Below are 25,618 nucleotides of genomic sequence, written 5' to 3'. Positions count from 1 at the left end.
GTGCGGTTGTAATATCCAGTTGAAGGATAGTGGAAAAAGACTGAAGAGGACACTTGAGAAGGTTCTACATGGCCATGGTCATCTCCATTTCATGCTTTTGTTTGACCTCAACATCGTCATGGCAGTAACTATGTGCTGCTTTGTAGCTCCTGTGGGATACAAAAAATAACTAGACAAACGGTATCAACCACACCAAAATGTTAAGGAAAGCAAGCGAACAAAACCCATTTCACTTTACTATTTGAGCTTGAATGAACTTGCTCAGAGAGCTGTTCCTGTTTGCTATACAGGAGATTTCAGCATTTTTTATCAGTTAATATCAAGATACAGGCATATTTTGGACATGCTTTGTTTTTCCTGGAGTTGTCTTTGCAGGTAAATGACATTTGTCTTCCATGTGAAAAACAGTCTAATGTGACTTGCATTTTAAATAAGCTTCTAAGATTACAGTACTTCTTGGCCCAAATCCCTAGTCTGAGACTTTGGCGTAAGAGGACAGTAAAAACTTTGTACCTTTCTGCTCCTAATGCTCTTCAAGCTCTTCAAGCTCTTAATGTTCAGATTGTTACACATCACTGTTGTTTGCTGACCTCCTCAAGGCATCATCATCATCATGTCATCATCATGCCATCAATCGGCCAGGCGAAGGGTGTGACATGCCACACCTGTAGCTCCAGCTATAAGCATGGAGACCTCACTGGTGATACCTCACTCCTCTAGAAGTAGTGAGGTTCACACACCTGGACTGATGAGGTGCAGTCATGGCTTGCCAAGGACTTCTTTTCTTCTGTTTAACGGAAGTATGGCTTGGGACCATCCAGATATCTACTGGAGGGTGAGCTGGTGTTAGACACTTCTCACAAAAATCCAAGAGACTGACCATGAATGAAAAGTAGAGTATATTTCTGTGGAACTGCCCTTTGCAAAGTTAACCTTGTGATGTTTGACGTGGAAGAAAAGCCTCAGATGTTCTACACGTGGCAATACAAATCGGTTTACCAAACCAAAATAAAGATGGAGGAGTTTATGATTCACAAGGGATTCCAAAATAGCTCCTGCTCATTTCTGAAGATTAACAGTAGTTCTGATTCATGCTCTTTGTATTGCCAAAATCAGTGGCAAGCTACTATGAAAAAGGCTGAAAAGGCTAAATTCTGGTCTCCATTACACAGCTGTAAACTTTAGGACAAGCCCATTGATGTGAATGTATGGCAAGACAGATCATTATTTTATACTCACCTAAAAGAGAACAGAGTTTAGCCTAAAGACTTTTCTGTTCTTCTTGCATTCTGGTGCTTCACAAGGCAGTCAGAATTTCCTGTCACAGTTTATTATACTCTCACCAGAACTGTTTGATGTAAATTACAGATCTGACATTTGCTCCTCATGAACAATACATAATGTATATAGCACAACTAGCACCAGTGTGGAGAGTATGGTGAATTTAGGAATAGGTATGCTATAAAGTTGCTGGAAAGTGCATATGAAATACAGAACCTAAAATGACAAAAATTTTTCATTTACCAAACAAAATTAAGAAAATTATTCAGTTCTAATTATGGCACACAGTTTAAGAAATTAGATAAACAGTATTAGAAATTTTACCAACTGTAAAATAGTTTCTAAATATTAATTAAGGGTTCCATTTAGAAATATTTCACACATGATTTCCTTACCATCTGTATTTGTAAAACTTGAGAAGAAGAAAAATGTAACAACATCTGGTTAAAATTATTTGAAGGTACTAATGCTACACTGCTTGAATCCAAATTCAAAAAAGGTATTCACACTCTCTTAAAAACATTCTTTTATAGCTGAAAAGAATATCAATATATTCTTTGGGTAGACTTGTCGTGTGTCTACAAGAAGTGTCAAACTATATTTTTAGCTATGGAGTTTACTTAATCCCACAAGACCTTATCTTTCCTTTATGTTGACAAATGAACAAGGCTGAAATATATGAGATCTGAGCTTCTGTCAAGATACACTCTTTCACCAGTCATTGTTCCTGCACAGCTGTTTCCTTTAAGCTATTGACTTAAACACAGTTTTATTATTCTTTTGGGCTTATTACTGAACTCCTCAGTAGTTGTAGTTAATTGTCTCCAAGCTTTACTTTTCTAGCCAAGCCAAGAGAATGCAGCAGAAATATAACACAATATCAAGATGCAATGAGGTGACTTTGATAACTCTCCTTCAATACACACAGCTGTGTTCTGGCTGGGTTTTCTTACTTCTATGTTTCTGTTTTTCAAAACATATTTCCGGCGTACTACTAGATTAAAGGCAAAAATGCTACCTGCATTACTTACCACCATTTAGTTAGTAACACAGGAAGTAATTATTAGTAATATTAAAAATAATGTTTTGGTTCATATCTCAGACTTCATTTTACATTTAATGTGCCTATACTGAATGATGTAAAAAGACTCTATCAGCTATCTGTTTTGTCTGTATTAATAAAGAGTACATCTCAAAAGTTTCTAAATTAATACTAATAATTTCTGTCAGATTAAATATTAACTTATGATTTTAGCTTTTATAATACCTTGTTTTCCAAAACTCTCACATTCTTCAACTAAATTAAGCTTGGGAGGAGCCCTAGAACTTTCCCTGTCAGACTAATGATTTTTCCAGACATTTTTAATACTATCAAAATACTCTGCTTTTGCCTATTTTAAGACCAACCTAGACAACCTCTGCTAGCCTTCATCTAGGAATACTTTTTCTAAGAAGGGTAACTGCAAATACAGATCTGTAAATTCAGTAAAAATGTATGTACAACAAGCACATTCATCGTACCAAAACAAGCCAAATCATGGACTCCTTCCCAAGTTTCCAATTATGTTGAAATAACAACCTAACACTGAACTTGGAGAACTAGGAAATAAAAGTGCCCAATATTGTTCTGTGCCACCAGAGAACTAACAGAAGTTGTCTTCACTGTCAGAAGACTTGCTCTGGACAACCGCCTCGCACAGTCAGGACAACAGGCTTTCCTTCCTTCATCTTACAGAAAGAATTGGTCATGGATACAGCTTTCCAGTCTGATGGCCCCTTTGGAACCAGAGCAATCCTCTTTACTTTGCATCACTTCTGGTAGTAAGTTGCCCATTCCAGTCCTCAGTAGACTATGGGATTATTATGGGACACTGCCTTACTTAGAGTTACTTTGCTATCAGTGAAGGGACAAGTAGCCAATGAGATTCCTTGTGTCAGCTCTGGAAGAAGGAATGGAAGAAGGTAGGAATGTAGGCACCTACTAGTAAAACAGACATGTATCCACTCTAAGTGAGTCAGGATTTTTCTTAGTCATTTCAAGGTAAATTAATAAACCAGAATTGCCCTAGTGTAATGAAAAAAACCACTATTCTGGGAAGGATGACAATTTTGCCATCCAGAGGGACCCGGACAAACTCAAGAAGTGGGCCCATGCAAACCTCATGAGGTTCAACAAGGTCAAGTGCAACGTCCTGTATTGGCAACCCCCAATATTGATACAGACTGGGGGATGAAGGGATTGAGAGCAGCCATGCAGAAAAGGACTTTGGAGCATTGGGGAATGAAAAATTGGACAAAAGTCAGTAATGTGTGCTTGCAGCCCAGAAGGTCAACCATATCTTGGGATGCATCAAAAGAAGTGTGACCAGCAGGTTGAGGGAGGTGATTCTGCCCCTCTGATCTGCTCTGGTGAGACCCCACCTGGAGTCCTGCATCCAGCTCTGGAGTCCTCAGTACAAGAAAGACATGGACCTACTGGAGAAGGTCCAGAGGAGGCCATAAAAATGATCAGATGGTTGGAACACCTCTGCTGTGAGGACAGGCTGAGAGACTTGGGGTTTTTCAGTGTGGAAAAGGGTCCTCAGAGACCTTATTGAGGCATTTCAGTACCTAAAAGAAGCCTGCAAGAAAGATGGGGACAGATGTTTTAGCAGAGCTGGTTATGATAGGACAAGGGGTAATGGTTTTAAACTAAAAGGAGGTGAGATTCAGGCTAGACACAAGGGAGAAATTTTTTACAATGAGGATGGTGAAACACCAGAACAGATATCCCAGAGGTGGTAGTTGTCCCATCCCTGGAGACATTCAAGGCCAGGCTGGATGGGGCTCTGAGCAACCTGACTGAGCTGAAGATGCCCCTGCTCATTGCAGGGGGGTTGGACTAGATGATCTTTAAAGGTCCCTCCCACACTGAATTATTCACTTCTATGATTCAATAATTGTTTCTGCTCATTAGAAGAGATGAAGAAACTATTTGGATCAACGATAAAATATTTTATATTTTAAGTTGAGAGTGGCTAGTGTAGAAAATCAGCATGTGAAAACAGAGCATTCCTTAATTCTACCGACTCATGGAGATGTCCTAATAAGCTACAACATCTGTACAGCACAAAGGGGACTTAAGCGTTCCAAGAATTTAATAACAACCAGTATAAGCACACGGAATATATGATGCAAGAAAGAATAACATTTCTCTTCAGTATGTGCATTTAAATTACTTAGGTTCTGACAGATTAAGCTCAGAAGCCCTAACAGAATGCAAGGACTGAGATTAACATCAGAAAAAAGAAAGAAGTACAAACCATCTGTTTCTTTTTCTGGGTTCAGCCCGGTCTTTTAGTAAGTTCAGAAGTTTAGCTTCTGTGCTTGTTTCCTCTACAACCAAGATGAAAAGGTGGACACCTTCAGAAGCCACTCAGCTCTTGGAAAGACTGACCTGCTCTCTGAACAGGACCTGGTAGCAGTGTCTCTCCGCTGCCTAGAGAGGCACAAAGGTGTTGATGCTTTGCATATAGGTGCTGTAGTTAAGTGCTTCAGTTAGCACGGTGGCTTGCTGAACATAGCAGCAGGAGACAGATTCCTTGCTTCCAATTTCCAAGCCCTTTCTGATCAGCATTCTTCACAAAAAGTTCTCCCTTCTCATTTTTAACATGCATGATGAATGAAGGGTTGCTAGGCTGCCTATAAAAATCAGCAAAGTGCACAAATACTTAAAAATAAATGATATGCTTATTGCCACCAACATAAGCCAGTGCTGCAACACCCACAAAATACTACAGTAATATTAGTGGTGATAGCAGTGAGTTTTCTTCCTTTTTTTTTTTCGCTGCCTCTTTGTGGCAATACATGCTCAACAGAAACACGATTTTGAGTAATCCTTCAATGTCTTGTTAGTTACTCTATGTAAAAATATTTCAAGAGTATGACATGAAAACTGTTTGTACAGGGTATTTAGTCTAGCTGTCAGACACGCTTGTGCACACCAAGTCTCCTCTTTTTACATTGAGGAAATGGATGTGCATATTTTTTTCTTAAAGTGCCAATTAGTTCAATGCAAACACTTTTTTGTTGTTATTTTCAAGCAAATTAAAAGCTAAAGAAAGCACTGGAGAAGGAAGGAAAGCAATGAGACTACAGATGGGCTTTTGTTCCTTAGTTACACAGACATTAATATAGAGCTAAATTTGAAACACAGTTTTTAACAGGGTGTTCTTAAGCATCTAGTCAACAACTGGCATCCTGTGAGCAAACAGGAGAACACATAAACCTCAGTCTGTACCCATGGAGACCATGTATCCCGAGCATGTACGGGATGCACAGGGTGCAAGAACTACTCCTACATCCTGTCAAACCACTACTTCTTCCTTTTCACTCACAATTATGACAACACAGAAATTTAAAAAAAAAAAAAAAAAAAAAATATATATCTGCCACCTTATTAAACACCAACATTTTTTGAACGAAGTACTGAAAAGCATACTTCTCTCCAGCATCTATCAGACACAGCCTTGGCAGCAAGGATCCATATGTGTATGACCTCCAGGCTTAATTACTGCATCCCATTGTGTCCAAGAATGAAAACCATATAGTGAACAAACTCCCACTGCTACAAAAAGCAGCTGTCAGTCTGCTTAGCAACACAAGCCACTATGAACACATCATCCTGGCATGCTGCTCTCTGCGCAAACTCCCCCATGATTTCAGAGTCCAGGTGAAAGTCATTGTCAGGGTCCCCAGAACTCTCTGTGGGACTGGCCTTAGGTATTGAGAGACTGCCATCCCCTCTGCAGCAATGACCTTCTCTGACAGCTCTGTTCCCTTGAAACAATAAAACTGTCAGCCAAGGGAAGAGGCTCAGCAATGCAGAAGACCTGACTTTACAGAAGCTAAATCTCCATGAGAGCACTACCACTCAGAAGAGAGGGAAATGACTAAATCTCACCCGCTGCAGTTGTCAGACCTTTAGCTTACCTTCCCCAGTAAGTTTACTCCCTGCCTAACCAAACCCTGCAAAACAAATGGTTGGACTGGGTATCAGCCATCAGTGTATAATCATTGCCAGATGTAAACAGTAATATGAATAACATACTTTCATAATTGCTCTTATTGTGTTCCTTCTAGACCAGAAAATAAGTCTAGAAGACTGCCCATTTACTCTATCGCAAATGTATTATATACTGAGATCAATGAAAATAATTGAAAACTTAGTTTCAAGCCATTCTCCCCAATTCCCTGTTTGCTGAATTAGAATGATTGATAATTACAATTTAAATTCTTTCCCTAGGAAGATAATGGTACTGACTACCAGCAAAGACACTTCTCTCTCCTTCTCCCATAAAATACTTTGTATTTTACATTGGTGATATGCTCAACAGCAAATATAAAGCCGTCTGCTTAAAAGTGCTGTATTTTAAACAGTATAGTGCTTGAGATGGACAGAAAAAATGCCCCTTGAGTGTTTTTGAAAAAGGATAGGAAGATTCAATCTCAAAGAAATTATATCCTCTTTCAAAAGCACTGTTAGCATCTGAAAGTAAAAGGGTGTAGACTCACATAAGTATTTATTAGGATCAGATGGAATAGGCCTGAACTTTTAACACTCTTCTTGTTCTATCGTGACGTCACACTTCAGGCCTGGGACTTTCCTCTTACCTGAGATTTGTGTGCTACTGAAGAAAAGTGCTGCCCAGACTTTAAGAACCTGTCAGCTGGTGGAAGCAGCCGGACTATAAACCTTAGGGTAATAAGATGACCTGGCATGAATACAAATATATATAATTCACCCCAGGGATTACACTTCTGACATCATAAACTACAAGAACATTGCCTGAATGCTTTATGGACAGCAGCAGAACCCCAAGAGTAAAATCAACACCGCTCTCTGAAGTCATTCAGTATTTTATATAGAATAGACTGTGAACTCTTCAACATTTGAAGTTCAAAAACTTTTTAAAACACAATGAATAATTCAATTCTTCTCTCAAGTGACCTCAGTGAAATGATGCTGGGGGTTGGATTCAACATTTCTAAGTTAACTGAAACTGAAGCAGCATCTAGTAAAGGTACAGCCTAGAAGGAGTGGTAGCTCTCCCAAAATGTTTAAGGGGCTCCTTCTCATTCCCTGGTGTGTGGTTTGACCCATACACTGCTTTTTATACCAATACAACTGATTAAGTTAAGGGATGATCATTCTTATGTAGCCAAGTCATTTTTTATAAGGATGCAGTTATATTAGTATAAACGTGTGTGTGGATTCAGCCTTCTCTTTTATTTCAAAAATATCTTGTCTCTAACTTTATCAGTACTTTTAACCTATGGCTAAAATAAAGGGAGTTTTCAGACTTTATCAATACTATTGCTGATGTTAGGACACCTTGCACAGATGTTCACAAGCTGTAGCCATATGGATGGCACGTTGAGTGCTTCTGTAAAGGACCCATGTTGTTTCTCTGCCTGGTGATGTCATTTGTGAATTGTACACAACCTAATGCACTGAAGTGAGTACATTTTTCCTGTGCTACTACTATGCTTTAGAATTTATTTTTATTTCAATACAAGTGATTCAATCTGCTTCTCTTCCAAAAGTAAACTAATCATTTGCAGCAATTGTACACTTAATTCTGAAATGAATATACTTTTAGAAATTAATTTTATTTCATGAATCATAATATCTAATGCCAATCTGAGTTTTCTCTGACAAGTCTGCACTACACTGGAGTATTACAGTCAATGTATTTCAGTCAGCATCTGTGCATCATCACTAACACCAGGTATAAAGTTGTAGTTTAATTGCAGAGAAAGGGCCACATTCACCAAGAGCTGCCTTGTGCATCTCTGCAAAAGACAACAGTTACAGCTAGGGATAATTCAGCCCACAGTGTCCTCTGTATTTCCTTTAACAGTATTGTGAAATTATAGCCATTAGAACTGGCTAGTGCATTGCTGCGGTCATGCCCCTGCTGTATTCCTGTCAATCTCCAATTTCAGTTGCTCCTATATAGTCTTGTTGGCCACTTTGATTAAAACCTCAATAAAAGGTATTCAACCGTTTACATTTTATTGACATGTTTGACAGAGAGGTCTCTCCTGGGCTGAAGAGGAGCAAACAGATATCAGAGAATGTGCATCAGTACTGCTCAGCAAGCATGGTCCGCGGTGCCAGTGAGAGCTGTAACATTGCACAGTGTCCCTTTTGAGCATCAAAACAAACTGCATCATTGCAACAGAGACAACAACATGCACAGGGGTGCAGGACTCACTTCATTGCCCACGACACAAGAGGAGAGTGGAGCAACTGTGCTAATGTTAAAAAAATCAACCAGCACTGATGTTTATAATTATTATTACAGCATACCCGTAGCATTGTACCTCTTGCAAAACAAGAACAAAAAGAAACAAACAAAAAGAAACAGCCAGTGAAAGATACAGTCAGTGCCTTTTTTTACAGCATAGAGGTGTCAGAGGAAACAAAACACAGAAGACAGAAGTACAATAGACAAGGTCATCATAAATTAAGTGGGCGGATTTTTAATTCCATGTGAAAGAACTGGAGTTCAATGTGTATTGAGAAGCCGTTCTGTCTAAAAATACTGATCAAGAGACTTGGAATGAGGAAATGACACAGAAAGAACTCTTTAGAGTTTAAAATATCGCTGTGTGGTGTGCAGAAAGGGGAATGTCAGGAAGGGAGACAGGCAGAAGTTGAAATAAAAGATGTTTCAGAACTACTAGGAATATCCCAGAATACTGACACACAGACATAAGAGTAGAAAGAGACAATATTTTTGCAACTACAGTTTGAAATTAATGACAGGGGATGAGTTCAAAACAAGCCATCTAAGAGGAAAAAGCTAATTTCTGAGGTAACATTATGACAGCATCATTCAATGGCAAGATTTCACAGCTTTTAAAAGAAAACCCACATTACAGCTAATTTTTCAGTACCCTCCTTGTTAGCACTTCTTGTCAAATCACTGGGATTTTGTAATACTTTTAAATAATTTGGGTTTTCATTCCAGGAATACAAGGCTCTATTCCACTGAGTACCAAACAAGTGTTCAACAACCCAGTAAAGCTGCATCACATAGCCTTCCATGTCAGAGTGACATGTAGCTCTCATGGTACCAGATCTTCAGCTCCCAAATCTCTGTGCCTTTCCAAAGGTGTAAGGAGCTGTGCAGCTGACCTGAGAAGAAGCCAGATGTATGCCCTCACACAGGAAAAATCAACCAGTGTTCTGAAGTCATTCCCAAATATCAATCTTGGAGCATCAAGTGGCTGACTCAGGCCTTTCGTGTTACCTCAATTCATTTAATAGCCCTTAGTCTACTAAATAGGATAAGATGACCTTGGAAATATGTTAAATCAATATAAACAATAGGCTAGCAAAGCAGGAATAAACATTGTAGTCCCAGTTATAGTCCCAGTTTGGCTTCAGACATGCCAATAAGAAGATGATGCCTGGAAATCACTGCAGGATAGGAAATTCAGGGGAAATCGACGATCTGAAATTTGCCATAGTCACAGGTCAGCTTAGTTGTAAATAAGGTGCATTTCTTTGTCTTATAGAGATTACAACACCTTGATATTAACAATATTCAGCTGTGTCACAAAGATTAAGGCTGTTTTGTATTAGTAATGAAATAACACAAAAAAGTCTGTCTCTCAAGCATGGTACCGAATCTGTGCACACACACGGACACACATGTTTTTATCTATAAATGTCCAGAAGCGTCCTTTGAAATGGGTCTTGAACTCTAGATAAATTAAATAACATTTCTTCTTAGCAGTTTTTCTAACTTAAATGTAAAATTTAAAGTTCTGGAGGATACAGAGTCATGTTTGTTCCCATTACTATCCATACAATCCTTGATTTCACACTGCAGTTGCGTGTAAATTCTTTATGCTTTATTTGCATTATAGTATAATTTATTCACTGCTGCATGAGCCTCAGACTTTAAATAATGTTCTTTTAAAGTCTTACCAGGAAAGCCTTGCCACTCTTGAAGTATTCCTTTACCTTCTTTAGCTCCCAAGAGATGTTTGACAGTAAATACTGCCATGTTTTAGCTTTGCTGGTTTGTGGGACAGCTTCTGGCATTTTTGTATCCCCTGTATCCAGATACATAGCTTGAATACCTCAAATGCAAACATCTAAATCTGAATCACCCTACAATTACTTCATTATCAGTGGAGAGAAATAAGTAGTCTTACTAGGTGATTAATTTGTGTTATTTCGGATATCAAATATACCCCAGTGACTTAACAGGCCTTTTTCTCCCCATTGATTAAGATAGCCCAGAAAATCAGCTCAGATTACAAGGTCAAAATCTTTAGCTGTCTAAATATAAATCATACGAATTCTGTGACCAAACCACCATTTGGTTGAACAAATCCTACCTTCATTCTCTGGGTCATGTATTAACCCAAGCAAAACACAAATATTCCCACTTCCTCTACAGTGAATACCATGTGGCAAATGGATAACTTGGGACTTAACTGTTAGATGTAAACCCATACATGTATAAAGCCTGTTCCTTATCTGCTGTGGATATTCTGGAGGCCTATGAGAGATAAGAATAAGTATGTGCAAAATATGTCTGCAGTCTGAAAAGTATGTGCCTGCCTAATATAACAACTAAGTGACGTAACTTGAGCTGTACTTTGCATCAGTGCTGGTACACTGATGTAATCACGTGATTTATCCTCATTCTGATAATCCTTCTGATAGTGCTCTGTTCATTAGAAGGAAGTTGTTTGTCTAATAACACTACTTAGGTTGTTTCTTTATTATAAAACTGGGGTGTCAGGTGGTAAAACTAATTTTTGTGTCATCATATGATGGGCCAAAAATTTAAGCAAAATCCAGCTAATTTCAAGTTAAAAGAACTGGAATATGTGCCATGATTCTCCACAGACATTAGTATAAACTCCATCACTTTGGTACCGTTGCACAAGCATAAAAGGAATGCAAAGTAGAAGAAAAGACAGGCCGGAGATCTTCAGAAATGGGCACAGAACAAACCTTCATAGGAAAAAAATGTGTATTCTGTGGTTAATATCGAGCTGAAGCCAGGAGAAAGGGAAACACAGTCCAGGGCATCCACTGCTTGGAAGCATCCCTTCCCCTACATACAGGTGAGGGGAAATCTTATAATATTCTTTAATTACCAGCTAGAATAAAAACCCAGAGCAGCTCCTTACCTTTATATATCCCCAGTGTGCTTACACGCCATTTCCAATTTTCCGTAAAAGAAATTACTCAGTGTCTTTGCAGAGACAGATACCTTTTAGATACATTGGAATGCTGCCATCAATGGAGATAAAGAAAACAATTTCACTTAAAGATTTGAGAAAAACAGTATTGGGACAAATACAGCAGGTTCTTGTGTCAGCTCCATCACCAATTCCCTGCATGACCCAGACAAGCAGCAAAGCATTTTCAGCTGCAAGATATAAGGACTGAGAATATGCTGCCTCAAATAAATCTTTTTGTTATCATTTACAGTAATGTAAAGGTCAGTGTAACTCTATTGGAAGCTGTGGGTAACACCTGAATAATCTGACCTCAAAAAGCTTAATGTCTTCCCTTTTCCTTTGCTTCAGTTATCTATTGTAAAACAGGGAGATATTAGCATACCCATCTCCATGAGTTGCTATAAAGATCAATCCCTAATGTCTGCAAAATACAAATCCCTTTTTATTACTGCCAGTGTAGGAGGCAGTGATTTCTTTTGTGATTTGGAGAAGCCTAGTACTGTAAGACATTACAAAAATAGCTTCTTAATGGAGGTTTTAAAGGTACTTAAAAAAGTTTAAGTGAAACTTGACAATCTTTCTATCCATTTTAAAAAGTACTTGAAGTACCCATTTCAAGTAATGTAAAATAACAATAAAAAGAGACCATGAAAAGATTAGGCTCATCTTACCAAGTGCCTTTTATTAAATGAAGTTTTATAATGAATTTTAATTCAAATCCACTGAAATTTTTCATTTTAGTATCTTGTTTTCTAAGAAGCAGTTGTGTGTTTTAAGTCTGCTGAAGTCAGCAGAATTACACCAAATTTAGACTTGGGTTTTGGCAACAAAGAGTTTTTGGAAGCTGACCTATTTGTGTTTGTTTGTTTTGTTTTGCTTTGTTGTTGTTTGTTTGTTTTCTGCAGAAACTGTGCTTGAACATGTTGATTTTTCAGTGCTTCTTGAGCACAATCACAAGTATGGATATCAAAAATCTGACCTTCTGGCTAGAGCATCATAGGTCTCACTGACAATTCCTAAGATTTCCCCATTTTAGGCTCAGCATTACTGTCATCTTCTGCACCTACAGGGCAGAGTTAGTGATTTCACTTACAAGTCAAGGATTCTCACGCAATTTGATGCAATATTCTGCTATTTTTTAGCAGGGTGGATAAAGAGAAGACTTCTCACACCATATTACAACCAATTAATACATTATGCAGTACCACACAGGAAAATTAATTCTGCACTGTATTTACACAAGCACTTGCTTAAGTGGTCTTCTGATACATTGTATTGACCTTCAGAATGTGTGAGTTAACCTATGGTAATATGGGATTCCATTTTCAAGGTGCTGCAGCTGCTGTGAAGGTAACCTTCTTTTATTTTTAGGTATAATCCAACACAAAATGAATGGTATTCTGCTAACCTGGGCATCTAAACCATTTTTTTCTGACCATAGTTTAAATATATTTTGTCTACAAACCAGCATCAGAGATGAAATCCAGACAACAAGAATTTATCATTTATTTCAATTATTATGATTACACTCTAGGGAGTGTGAAATGAAAAGCATAAAAAGAGAAGACATAAGTCTACACAGAAGGGAAGCAGACACCAGATGCATCTGCAGCTTCTTCCAACCTCATAATAAAGTTTTTCAGATGAACATCCATCCCTCAAAGTAATGCAGTTTAAGACTAGTAGTAGTCTCTTCTCTTTCAGTATACCAGTTTCAACCATGATCTCCCTTGTAGAGAAGTATGGATTTTACACATCATTTTGTTAGGCAAGAGTGCTGTTATATGCTTTTTCATAATAAAACATCCTTCTTTTCTCTTTTCCCTTTACAGAGTTTCTAACAGTTCATCCTACAGATCCTGAAGGAATTCAGAATTAAAGAAATGCTTTGCTGTGTACCACTGCCATCTGCTGCTAATTTCTCTCTGTGGATGCAGAGGGTCTTATTTCACCATATATTTAATCCACTAAAGATCTTTAGCTGAATTTGCATGGTCAGTTCAATATTTCTTTTGTAATACTTATGAAGTAACCTCTTCCCATTCCATTATAGAGTTTCTCATTGCACATCTTTGTAGATTTAATGAGATAATGGCTTTAGTTTTGCTTCCAGCAAGAACATTATTTTCTTCTGCCAGTCAGTGAAAAAGGTTTGTGCTTGCAATCTCATGCAGAACCAGACTGTTCCAGGGAGGAAGTGTCCATCTTAGAGACTCCAACAATTTACACATTTGCCATCTGTACTCAAAGATCTTAAGTAAGAACATGTTGTTTCTAGAGTCCCACTTCTGCAACACTTCTGATACCCACTCATTCACACCATTTCTAAGGAGTACATCATGTCAGAATGCAGAATTGCTGCATAGTTACTTGAATTTACATGATACTCTGACTTGAGTTTCTAAATACATGTAACCAGTATATGTCAAGATCTGCTGCATAAATACCGTCAAGAAGCATACACAGTTCTACACAAAAAAGAACAGAGAGTATGATAAAGATGGAAAGAAAATATAGGGCCACCAGTCTCACTAATTTCTAACTGTATGGCTAACTGAAGCCACAAAGCAAATCAATTGGACAAGATTTGAGTTGCAGGAAAATGTGTGTTCTCCCTCACACTTTGACTTTTGAAAAAGATAGAGCCATATCTTTCACCTACAAAATTTGGAGAACAGAATGTCTCCCATTAATATTTGACATGATCCTTCATGCATTTTTAAAGCATCTCAGAACACTGGAGATTTCAGAACAGATCTCTTTACTGTCCTGGAATTAAACTTCATTGTCGGAATAAAATGCACAAATAAGTGCAAGTACTGGGCCTAAGTTTCATGGTTGTGGCTGTCAGAAGACAGTCACTTTTAACTTCTAAGCACACACCATTGTCTAGGTCACCAGTTCTTGACTTGCTAGCTCCTCTTCTTCGTCTGTCTGGAACAGTCCAGTTCCTTATGCTCTACATACAGGAACACAAGTAACATGGGAAAAGCCACCACAGAACCATCACTGAATGGTGAAATCAGTGAGGCATGCTCTGGTCACACAGCTTCCCAGGGCAAGGCACCATGGATTTTTTTGACCACTTTTGCAGAATTCTCACCTGCCTGATGGATATACTTTCTGCATTATTTAGTTTTTAAGGGCTTTTGGAGGGTGTAAGGGAACACATGAAAATTAAGTCAGAAAAAGGCTTTTTTGTTTTAATAGTGACATCAATTACAATGCATTAACAAACACAGAATCTGATGATACACTAAGTTATCTCAGAAGTCCTCACAAGAGGTATCACTGGTTTTAATTTTATAATATCAGAAAATCACACAATAAATGACACCAAGAAAAGAGATTTGACTTCACTTTTTAATCAAACAGAGTTCCAAATTCTCAGGAGGAATGTAGTGCATGTCAGAGCATTCAACACAAAACCTGTAGCATCTAAACAGCAAATATCTGTTTCAACTTCCTGCACCTCCTGAGCCTCCTCCAGAATCTGCCTGTGCTCCACTTACTTCACTCCAGTGAAGAACAGCTACACCTCATTCCTATCCCATTTAGTCTTCACCTCCATCTCTTCCCAGGAGGAAACTGTTTCCCTACTTTGAACATGAAAAGCTCAGCTGGGCAGATGGAGCAAACAAGCTCTGCAGTGGCCTCCAGTGACTGTAGCTGAGGTTCTAGTTGTTGAAGGCTCCGTGGAAAATGTACCTCTCCACCCTCTTTTACTGCTCATCTTCTTCACCCTCCCAGAGAGTCTACGAGGGCACCGCACTACCTTTCACTGTGAGCATCACACTGACCACTGCAGGACGCAAGACAGCAGATAGGCTGAATGAGTGACATTCTCCAATACTGAATTCCTGGATTTGTTTGAACAGTGTACTTAGATTTTTTTCCACGACCCTACACCCAAAACTATGGAAGAACAGTGTGCATTCAGATAACACATGTATGTTGTCTTTAACTTAGGCTAATTAGAAAACTAACACTAAAAATTTATCTCTTCCTCTTTTCCAGCAACCAGGAAACTAATTAAAATTTTCAATTTCTGAAGGATATCTACAATCTTCTCTGCTTGCTATAATTTCTGGCCTTCTGTTAAGTCCTCTTTAGAACACGAAAATACTGTTGGACTAAGTGTTGTTTTTATATAAAAAACTGCAGGTTCCAAAGAGTAAAACTAGATTAATAACCAGACAAATAACTATTCAAAGCATTCTATTAATATATGAACTTATGCTACTGCTACAAGACCGTGGCAGCACAAAAGAGCAGATACGTCTTATATTTTGGGGCTTCCAATTCTTACTCTTAAGCTCTGATGTAGAGCTGGCGGTGGCCTTGTTCAGAAGAAAATCCTGAGCCTTCTACTGCTAGATATAGCAAGTTTTAAAGCCCAGAAAATGGTTATCAACAGAGATACCTGCTATGATGATGAGAAGAACTCACCGGATGGGAAACAGACAGGGATCAAGTAACACCTCTGGCAATGCCTGGTCAGAATTCAAATGACAAGGTAACAGGGTAATACAAAAAAGATCAAGCTTGAAATGGCAGATAATTATAATCTAGAGCACATGAACAGATGGCTACACCATCAATCAATGAATAAATAATAGTGCAATCTGACTTGACGGGATGATTGGATGAACTCAGATGACACCAGGCACACTCCACCTTATGTAACTAAGTACCAGCCATGAAGCAGAGCAGGATGTGAGCACATTCACGCCCTACAAAACTGAAAATACAAAATTAGCAGGATTTGTATGACTGGGTATAGGAACAGCCATTGTGTCAATTAATTTACGTGTGGGTTATCACCTGAAGACAGAATCAGCTACAGAATGGCTCTGCAACTGGTCTGGCCCTTAAGATGAGAAATGAAGAAAAGACAACAGAAACACAGAAGAACAAAAAGGGCAACTGGCGTTGTGCTGTCTTCTCTGAATGGAAGGAAACACGTTGCCACCACTGATGTTATTAGTCACAGTCCTGGCAAGTGAGTTTAGTAACGTGTCATCTGCTTTGCTCCTTCCACCTCATGCTTCGTAGTTTAATTTCATTTCCACTAGTGAAGTTCAGCAGAGCTGTTAGCTACACAGTATTTCAGATGCCACTGAATTTCAATTAAAGTTTTATTTTGTCATTTGATATGTTAGTGGAATAGAAACAATCAAGAAGATTGACACTGATCATAATCTGAATTGTCATGCCCAATCTTTGACAGAAGCATGAGTTAGAAAAGGTGTCAGTCATTCAAGATTCCTGACTCTCCAAACTACCTTGGAATGTGCATCAAAATGGTGGATTCTTCACTGCTCACAAATAAAACAATATACTATGCTTTGCTGAATAGAATTTCCTGAACAGAAGAATTACTTTTTAAGACTCACATAAATTTAAGAGTGAACATTTGTGTCTATTCTTTTGCTTTACATACAAAATCCAGAAACATTATTATTTTTAATGATGATGTTATGTTTTCTTTCACTTTATTTTAGCATATTTTTACACCTATGTCCTTCCTTGTACTAAAGAAGTTTTCATGTTTTAGTCACATTTCTATCTATTTGCACTGCAACAGTTTAGTGTGCTTGACATTTTCAGCAACACAGTAGTATTTGCAGCATCAAAGTTGCTCACTTTGTTTGAACATACCCTAACAACACATACACATTATGAAATAAAATAAAAATAAAGAGGTAAAACAACCTAGTTTCTGCACAGTGGCAATGAATCCTTAATTTGCCTAGGATTTCGACATAGATAGTTATGTCTCAGACCGAATGAGGACAAGAATAATCTTCTCTCTTAATGGACACTAGGGAAGCACTTCAAAATCATTCAATAGCTTGTTCTCCTATTCTACAAATAAATGCCATTTTTCAGGATTGCAATGGTAACAGTCAAAAGTAAATATCTCCAAATACTGTTAAAACTCTTGCCAATCACTTGCAAGCCATCAAAAATGTTTTAATAGAAATAAGTAAACATCTATTCTTACTACAAAAATTAATAAAGAAGAAAGCAGACACAGCATAATCTACAGGTATGAGGTATCTATCAGAAGACAACACCAAATGATGGGTTTATTAAGGTGTAATGCATGCGCTACATCACTTCGCCCTACTCTGTACTGTATATTAGACCATTATGCTTCAAATTTATAGAGAAAGACCACATCAGCATATACAAGGTCTAAAGGAGGATCTAAGCACATATACATCTGCAGCAGTTGAATGCTTCTATCCTAAACTACGGCAGTTAGGTTGTGTCTACTGCCTGTAGAGCAGGGAAGGAAAAAGAAGGTGTTTCTCAGCAAGATGGTCGGGATGGGCCCTGATTCAAATAATGACTTTAGTATACACAGACTCTTATGTCCAAAATTAAGATTCAAAATTTCCACTTAACTATGAAAATTAAAAAAACTTGTTAAGACTCTGCCTGTTCAGCCTGAGATCCATAGACTACATAAGTTTTCAGGAAAAAGAGGTCATGTATCTGTGATTGATGTTCTCTGAAACAGACAATCCATGTATATATTCAGAATACAGGTCTTACCACGAGCAGAGATGTTTCTGTCTCACAATAATATTAACAGCTATGTTCAGGCTCTGTTGACCCTTCTGCTATGTGCAAGAACATGCTACTGTTTCACACACTCATAGCTCCTGAGCTGGGACTTCTTGTCTTTCATGCAGACAGCACTTTCTGGGCCACTCAACATTATCTGAATATCTCTTTAATGGCAGCAGAAAACACTGAGGGCGCGAATGGAGTGCTAAGTGGCTGGCTCTGTGACTATCAGGAATGGGGATATTTCAGAACAGGATTACTGAATGAGGTCAACAAAGCACATGGATAAAGGAAATGTGGTTGAAATAGCTTAACCTGAATTTTCTAAAAGGCTTTTGAAAAATACCTCACCAAAGGCTTCTATGGAAACACAACAGTCAAAGCTTTAGTGAAGGTCTTTATGTTGATAAATAACTGGTTAAAAGACAGGGAACAGAAGGTAAATAGGTTAGCCAGACAGCTCTTGCAATCAAGGGAGGTCATTAGCAGAGTTCCACAGGGATTTGTGCAAGGGATGCAGTCATTCATCATATTCCTAAGCAACCTGGTAAAAAGGGTGAGCAGTGAGGTGAGAAGGCTTTATAATGATATTAAGTTATGCACGGTAATAAGGATGATGGCTTGCTGACTGTGAAGAATTGAGAAAAGTCCTTATGGAAGTAAGTCCCTGGGCTATAAAATGGCAGATGAAATTCTTTGTAGATGAATGCAAAGTGATGCTCAGGAGGCTAAACAATTCTAGGATCATTTATGAAACGACTGGCCTTCAGCTGACCGTTATATCTCAGAAGCAAGATCTTGAGGTTACGATAATATAGTACCATGAAAACATGCTTCTTAGTGCCACATATTTCCAACACCTCTCCCACCACGAATGTTAGGAACTATTGGGAAAGGAATAGTAAATCAGGGAACATAATTCTATCACTGTAAAATCCTTAGTTCATTCACACTTTGAATACTATGGGCAGTTGTGATCTCCCTATGAAGAAGGGCATAGCAACACTGCAGAAATTGCAAAGAATGGTAATAAAGATAATAAAATACATGGAACAGCTTGTGTATGAGAAATAACTTACTAGAGATCATCAGCCTGAGGAAGGGATAAATTACAGTAACTATGATATATGTCTACAAAATAATAAAAAATAGGGAGAAAGCAGACAGGGATGAAGTGTTTGTTTTGTCTTCAGTAAACTGCTAAGGACATCAAATTAGGTTGGGAGGAAATAAGTTAAAACAAGAAAAAGGAAGTGATTCCTTATACAGTGACCTCTGGAATTCGAAGCCAAATAATTCTGTGGATGCTAAAAAAGTGCTTGGGCTGAAGGTGAGATTAGGCAAGGACAAGAGTTACAATGTACACAAAACTGCATGCAGTTGGAGAGAGTATTAGAGGACACTACCATATACGACTCATTTGTTCTTACTGTCCCAGTAGACTTCTGCTCTTAGTCACAGTTCGAGGCAGGATATTAGGTTGGATGGATTTTTGTCTGACCAGATACAACTCTTATGTTCTTTCAGGTGTAGCCTGAATTCTAACATGGTGCACACGACACAAAGAAGTTCTGGTTTAGGAGTCTACAGATTTACTGTATGTTTGCATGGTAGTAACCATTTGCTTCAACCTGTCAGCTGTCAGCATCAAGGACCATGTGGACAGGCTTCAGCCCTCTAGTGTTCTTTATGAACCAGCCACAGGCTCCTCTGCAGCTACACTGTGACCAGCCACGTAAGACGTGTTAGTCTCATAAAATGGGAAAATACAGAAGCCTCCTTCAGCAGAGGATGAAAACAAAAATTGCCTAACATAGAAATGAGAATTAAAAGAACAGAACAAACTCCATTTCTTTCATAACTACCAAAGCCAGAATACATAATGGTGTGAGACTTGTCCTCTGGAATTATATAACTGAAAGCCTGGTCCATTTGGCCACATAAGTACATTTCCTGGAGTTTTTAAGCTAGCATTAAAAATCTCAGAGAACAGAAAATCCTTCTCACAGAAGAACAGATAAGATGTATCAAGGGGAGCAGTATTTCACCACAAGTTATATGCTATGATATGCATGCACAATCACCTAATAATGTAACTCTTTTGCCTGAGAAACTTCACAGAAGGTAAGAAAACTTGTGTATATGAGGGTCATTATCCAGTCCCACTAATGAGGGATGTGGATTCACTACTCAGTAATAATATTGAAATCCCAATACTATGTCCTGATGAGAAGTGTAGAAGGTGTCTACCTCCATATCCATGCATCCAAGTGGACAGGATGTGTCGATGTCAGTGCTGGATAATGGGTCAGTGTAACAAGCGGTGACCTGTCACCTTTACATCCAGACTACACTGAAAGTACTACTTCCTAACTTCCTACTAATTCCTCTCCTATGATGATGAAAGACAGAAATGGTCTTGGGAGTCTTCATGGTCCCAAGCAAGGGAAGATTCAAACTAGAAGTCAAGTAAAGGTGTCAGAAAGAACAGCCAGTTTACACTCCAAGACATTGTGCCAAGTACTGTGCTAAAGTAAGTGCTGAGAGAAGTCTCTTCTTTTCCTCGTTAAAAAGAACATGCTGGTACTGATTTTGTAAATACTAGTTTGATGAATAATAAACTAAACTATATCATTGTTTCTCATGATGTGAGCCAGTAAAGTCTCTGATGCTCAGTGATCTCTCAAACATTCTCAGTTTCCTCTAGCAATTAATGAGGGAAAAGAGAATCTTAATTACATTGCCTTTCAGAAGGAAGGTAAATGGGAATAGGATCTTCTGTTAAGAGGATCAGTACCTGATACACTTATAGAGACTAGTGCCAGCCTCTGGCTGAAGTTGCCTGCCTCAGTTTCTGGTAATCCTAGCAAGAAAGGTCTAAGGAAGATGTAATTTACTTCTACTATTTAGACTCTTTCACACATATGTAGGACTTGTAGGCAGGGATATGTCTTTAATGTTAATGGCAATAGCGGCTGGTAAGCAAATCCCTCAATGTGGTCCTAGTACCATTCATAGTGCAGGGTCAATATGTAATCTTTGGAGAGCCCAAAGAGCTACCACTCAAAGTGGAGAACAACAGGTTTGATGATCTAAAAGCCAACAGTGCCTGGAAAGGAGGAAACAGGCTGTCCCACCTCACCAGGAGGCTGCAAAGAACAGAGGAGGCTCTGGTTGTACTCTGCCCTTTGTGTCAATGTTCAGTGCCATCCACTCTCCAGGTATATTCTGAGCATGGCTTACCATTGGTTAGGACTAGGTCCCTCAGAAAAACACAGCTGCAGCAGGTTTCTCATTTTTACAGAGAGGGTCAGGAGGCCCCTCAACTCTAATCATCAGACATTCTACCCTGGAATCAGCTCCTTCCTCAGTCTGCTCACTCTCTCAGAAGAAACCCATAATTGCTTGTTCATAGGGTTGTCTGGGTGTAATCCAACTTTTTTTTTTTTCAAAGCTATGCTACTGTGCCAAATCCTGTGGTGTCTGCATCAAAAGCACTCTCCATGAGAACCAAATGGACACTTTATGAGAGCAGGAGAGCATGTAATACAGGTGCAGCATATCCTTCCCTGGTTTCAAAGAGGAAAAAATGCAGAGACAGCTAGTGCATTGCATCCATTCCCCTTTTCACTGACTTATTTAGAACATCTAACACTTACTACAGATTTCAGCAAAGATGATTATTAGTAGCAGAAGTTCCTGTCCAGAGGTACAAAGGAGAAGCTCCTGTGCACCCATAGCATGGCCCCATTCTCATCACACACAATATAAAGAATATTGTTGATTTTATTACAAATTGAGTCAGACCCTGTCACCAAACTAGTTGGTGAGCTAGGAAGCATTGATGGGGGTGGCTCAGTTCTGCCTCTTAAATCCAAAACAAACAGCAATCCAAACATATTTTCCCATTTCAATCACTTTAATGAATTAATAAGCCTCTACTCACTCTCCTAGGGCAATATTATTGTTTATTGATTGCTTATTTTTAAAATGGAATCTCAGCTGTTCTGAGTGAGGTGAAGGCCACATCTGCTTTTTCAACTGCTCCTTTGCAGATGGTTGGCTTCTTTACAGAAACTTAAACATTAGAAAATATAAGCACTGCTGTGAACGGGAAGATGTGTGAAGGTTCCTTTGCCTGTTTGTTTTTTCTTTCTGGATTCCAAACAGGTTTGGAGAACTTTATAAAGAATAATAATCCCACAGAAGACTCGTGTCACTTTGATACCAATTCCATGTTGGACTTGACATGCAGAAAGTCAAGCAAATTCAAATATTATAAACAACATGATAACTTCTCTTCATATAGAATAAGATTGCTAAAGTTAGCTTGTCTGGGAGGTTTGTACCAATATACGTGTTCATTCTCTGCTGTTACTCTTACCTCTCTATCTGACATTGTAGCTTATTTGCCCTCAAACAGTGTAATTTCCATTAACTGATTTATAAACTGCCTAGACATTTGCATTGCAAAAATAAAACTCACTATTCTCTTCGGCTCTGAAGATCTGAACACCAACCACCACACCTCTTAATTCTCCTTGTGCAATCAAAGCATGTCCTGAAACACAATGACCCTCCAATCCCATGCACTCTGCTCTTCCTGAAAGCCAATAGAACCAGCCTAGTTTACAGCCTCCCCTTCCCAAACTGCCTCTGCAGTCTCTCCCAGTCTCTCTCCCATTCTTCAGTGATCACTCCATTCACCACTGGAATCTGTCATAGCACAATCCAATTATGTCTCTGCTGCTGAAGACCTGAGGTCATTGAGTACACAGAAAAGGATCAGGATTCTCAAGCCTCTTGAATCCAGCCATTTCTATGGTTTATATAGCGCTGCATGATACAGCTTTTTTCAAGGAAATGAGAAAAGAAGGACTGAAAAAATGGAATGTTACCTAATGTAGTACAACTCTCATATAATCTATCACTGGAGCTCTAAGTTATATATGTATCATGAACATGACCCCACTCAACTCAGCTTAGGTTGTGCATAATTTTTCCATCCATAGTGGGATAAAGCTTTGGAAGCCCATAAAAAATAAAAGGGTCAAGATTAAGGTATTCAGAATTAGCCATGAATGCTATTACTGATTCACAAGAAATCCACATTAATTGTCGACATCAGTCAATGCACCAGTTCTGCAATGTCTTTACGTCTTTACTGTAACATATGTATAGATTATTTGCTCCATACCTGCTTTTCATGGCCACCATTTCATAGAGCACAATTTGTCTTGAACAAGCTGAAAAAACCCTTGATACTTTTTTTTTTCCTTCTGTATGTTGTACAGTATGTTCCAAATGTGTCAAAGATAGAAGATAAATTGACAGAAACTCAGATGACCCTTCTAAAATTATTCCCACAGTTTTATAGACTATAGACTTGGCATCTTACAGTCACGCCTGCTTGAACTACTCATATAGTGTTTTCTCCTAACACATACCACAGTTCCAAAATTTATCCCCCTTGGCCTGTTTCTTTGCTTATGTCAGAGACTATTGCAGTCACTAGCTACATCCAGTGCTGAGATCTTTTCCATCCATGTTTATGTGATGTATGATAAACATTCACCATCAGGCAATGTTCCCTGTGTTAATGAATTCCTCTAAAATTGTTGATTCTTTTGAGTAGACAAATGGAGGTGGATGGATGATGGCAAAGCGGTGGATGTGGTCTACCTTGACTTCAGTAAAGCCTTTGACACAGTCTCCCACAGCATCCTAGTTGCTAAGTTGAGGAGGTGTGGTCTAGACAATAGAGTAGTGAGGTGGGTTGCAAACTGGCTTAAGGAGAGAAGCCAGAGAGTGGTAGTCAATGGTGCGGAGTCTAGTTGGAGGCCAGTATCTAGTGGAGTGCCTCAGGGGTCAGTACTGGGGCCAATATTATTCAATATATTCATTAACAATTTAGATGAGGGAATAGAGTGTACTATCAGCAAGTTTGCTGATGACACTAAGCTGGGAGGAGTGGCTGACATGCTAGAAGGCTATGCTGCCATCCAGCAAGACCTGGACAAACTGGAGAGTTGGGCGGGGAATAACCTGATGAAATTTAACAAGGGAAAGTGTAGAGTCCTGCATCTGGGCAGGAACAACCCCAGGTTCCAGTATAGGTTGAGAAATTACATATTAGAGAGCAGTGTAGGGGAAAGGGACCTGGGGGTCCTGGTGGACAACAGGATGACCATGAGCCAGCACTGTGCCCTTGTGGCCAGGAAGGCCAATGGCATCCTGGGGTGGTTAGTAGATTGAGAGAGGTCCTCCTTCCCCTCTACTCCGCCCTGGTGAGACCCCATCTGGAATATTGTGTCCAGTTCTGGGCCCCTCAGTTCAGGAAGGACAGGGAACTGTTGGAGAGGGTCCAGTGCAGGGCAACAAAGATAATTAAGGGAGTGGAGCATCTCCCTTATGAGGAAAGGCTGAGGGAGCTGGGTCTCTTTAGTTTGGAGAAGAGGAGACTGAGGGGTGACCTTATTAATGCTTATAAATATATAGAGGGTGAGTGCCATGAGGACGGAGCCAGGTTCTTCTTGGTGGCAAACAATGATAGGACAAGGGGTAATGGGATCAAGCTGGAACACAAGAGGCTCCACTTAAATTTGAGAAAAAACTTCTTCTCAGTGAGGGTGACAGACACTGGAACAGGCTGCCCAGGGAGGTTGTGGAGTCTCCTTCTCTGGAGACATTCAAAACCCGCCTGGACATGTTCCTGTGCGACCTCACCTAGGTGATCCTGCTCCAGCAGGGGGATTGGACTAGATGATCTTTTGAGGTCCCTTCCAATCCCAAACATACTGTGATACTGTGATCAATGAATAATCAGGAAAAAAAAATATAGATTAATTAAAGCAAATTCTGCAAGCTTAAAAATCATAGACTTCTTCCCTCAATTTAAATGAATGTGACAGTCATAATTGTTAAAATTTGTACCTACACTATCCATAAAGACCTAATCTTACTAAAAAGAAAAAAATTATGACTTTGTGTGTAAGAAATGCTTTTCCTGAACAATGAAAACATGTACACATGCCTCATTTTGTTCCCAGTTGGTTGCCATTTTCTGTTTCTCTTTCATTAAGCTGATCTTTGCGTTGTCCGTATTTCAGGAGAGAACCTTCATGACAATTATAATCCAAATGAAAACCTTATTCTTCTAAATCCTAAATTAGAGACAAATTTAAAGTGATACTTTCATATCAGACTACCTTCAAATTCTGGAGTGCAAATGGCTTGCTTGCTTTCTCTCACCTCCATCACTCTTTGTAACTTCTTTCAGTTTCTCTTTTTTCTTTTTAAATCATTTTCATTAGACTTGTTTATCTCTAGCTGTTACTTACTGTTTGACCATGTAGGAAGTCATGACATTATTTCACAGCAAAGAAGGGCCACCATGCTGTCCTTAGAGAAGTCAATGGCAAAATTCTCACTCACAGCAGAAGAAATGGAATATTGCTCTGATATATGTTAACTAAAACTCTTCTGGAAGAGCAGCTAATTA

General features: G+C 38.9%; 1 protein-coding gene across 1 annotated transcript in view; it reads right to left on the bottom strand.

The window, feature by feature from the left end:
* The window catches only part of TMEM117 (transmembrane protein 117), a gene marked incomplete at both ends in the record, with an annotated part of 204,434 nt that overhangs the window by 93,799 nt on the left and 85,017 nt on the right, over positions 1 to 25,618 (bottom strand). The gene's annotated exons all lie outside the window — the stretch shown is intronic.

This window comes from Nesoenas mayeri (assembly GCF_963082525.1).
Source record: "Nesoenas mayeri genome assembly, chromosome: 1".
NCBI classification, from domain to species: Eukaryota; Metazoa; Chordata; class Aves; order Columbiformes; family Columbidae; genus Nesoenas; species Nesoenas mayeri.
This window is presented reverse-complemented; position numbering and strand designations above follow the sequence as displayed.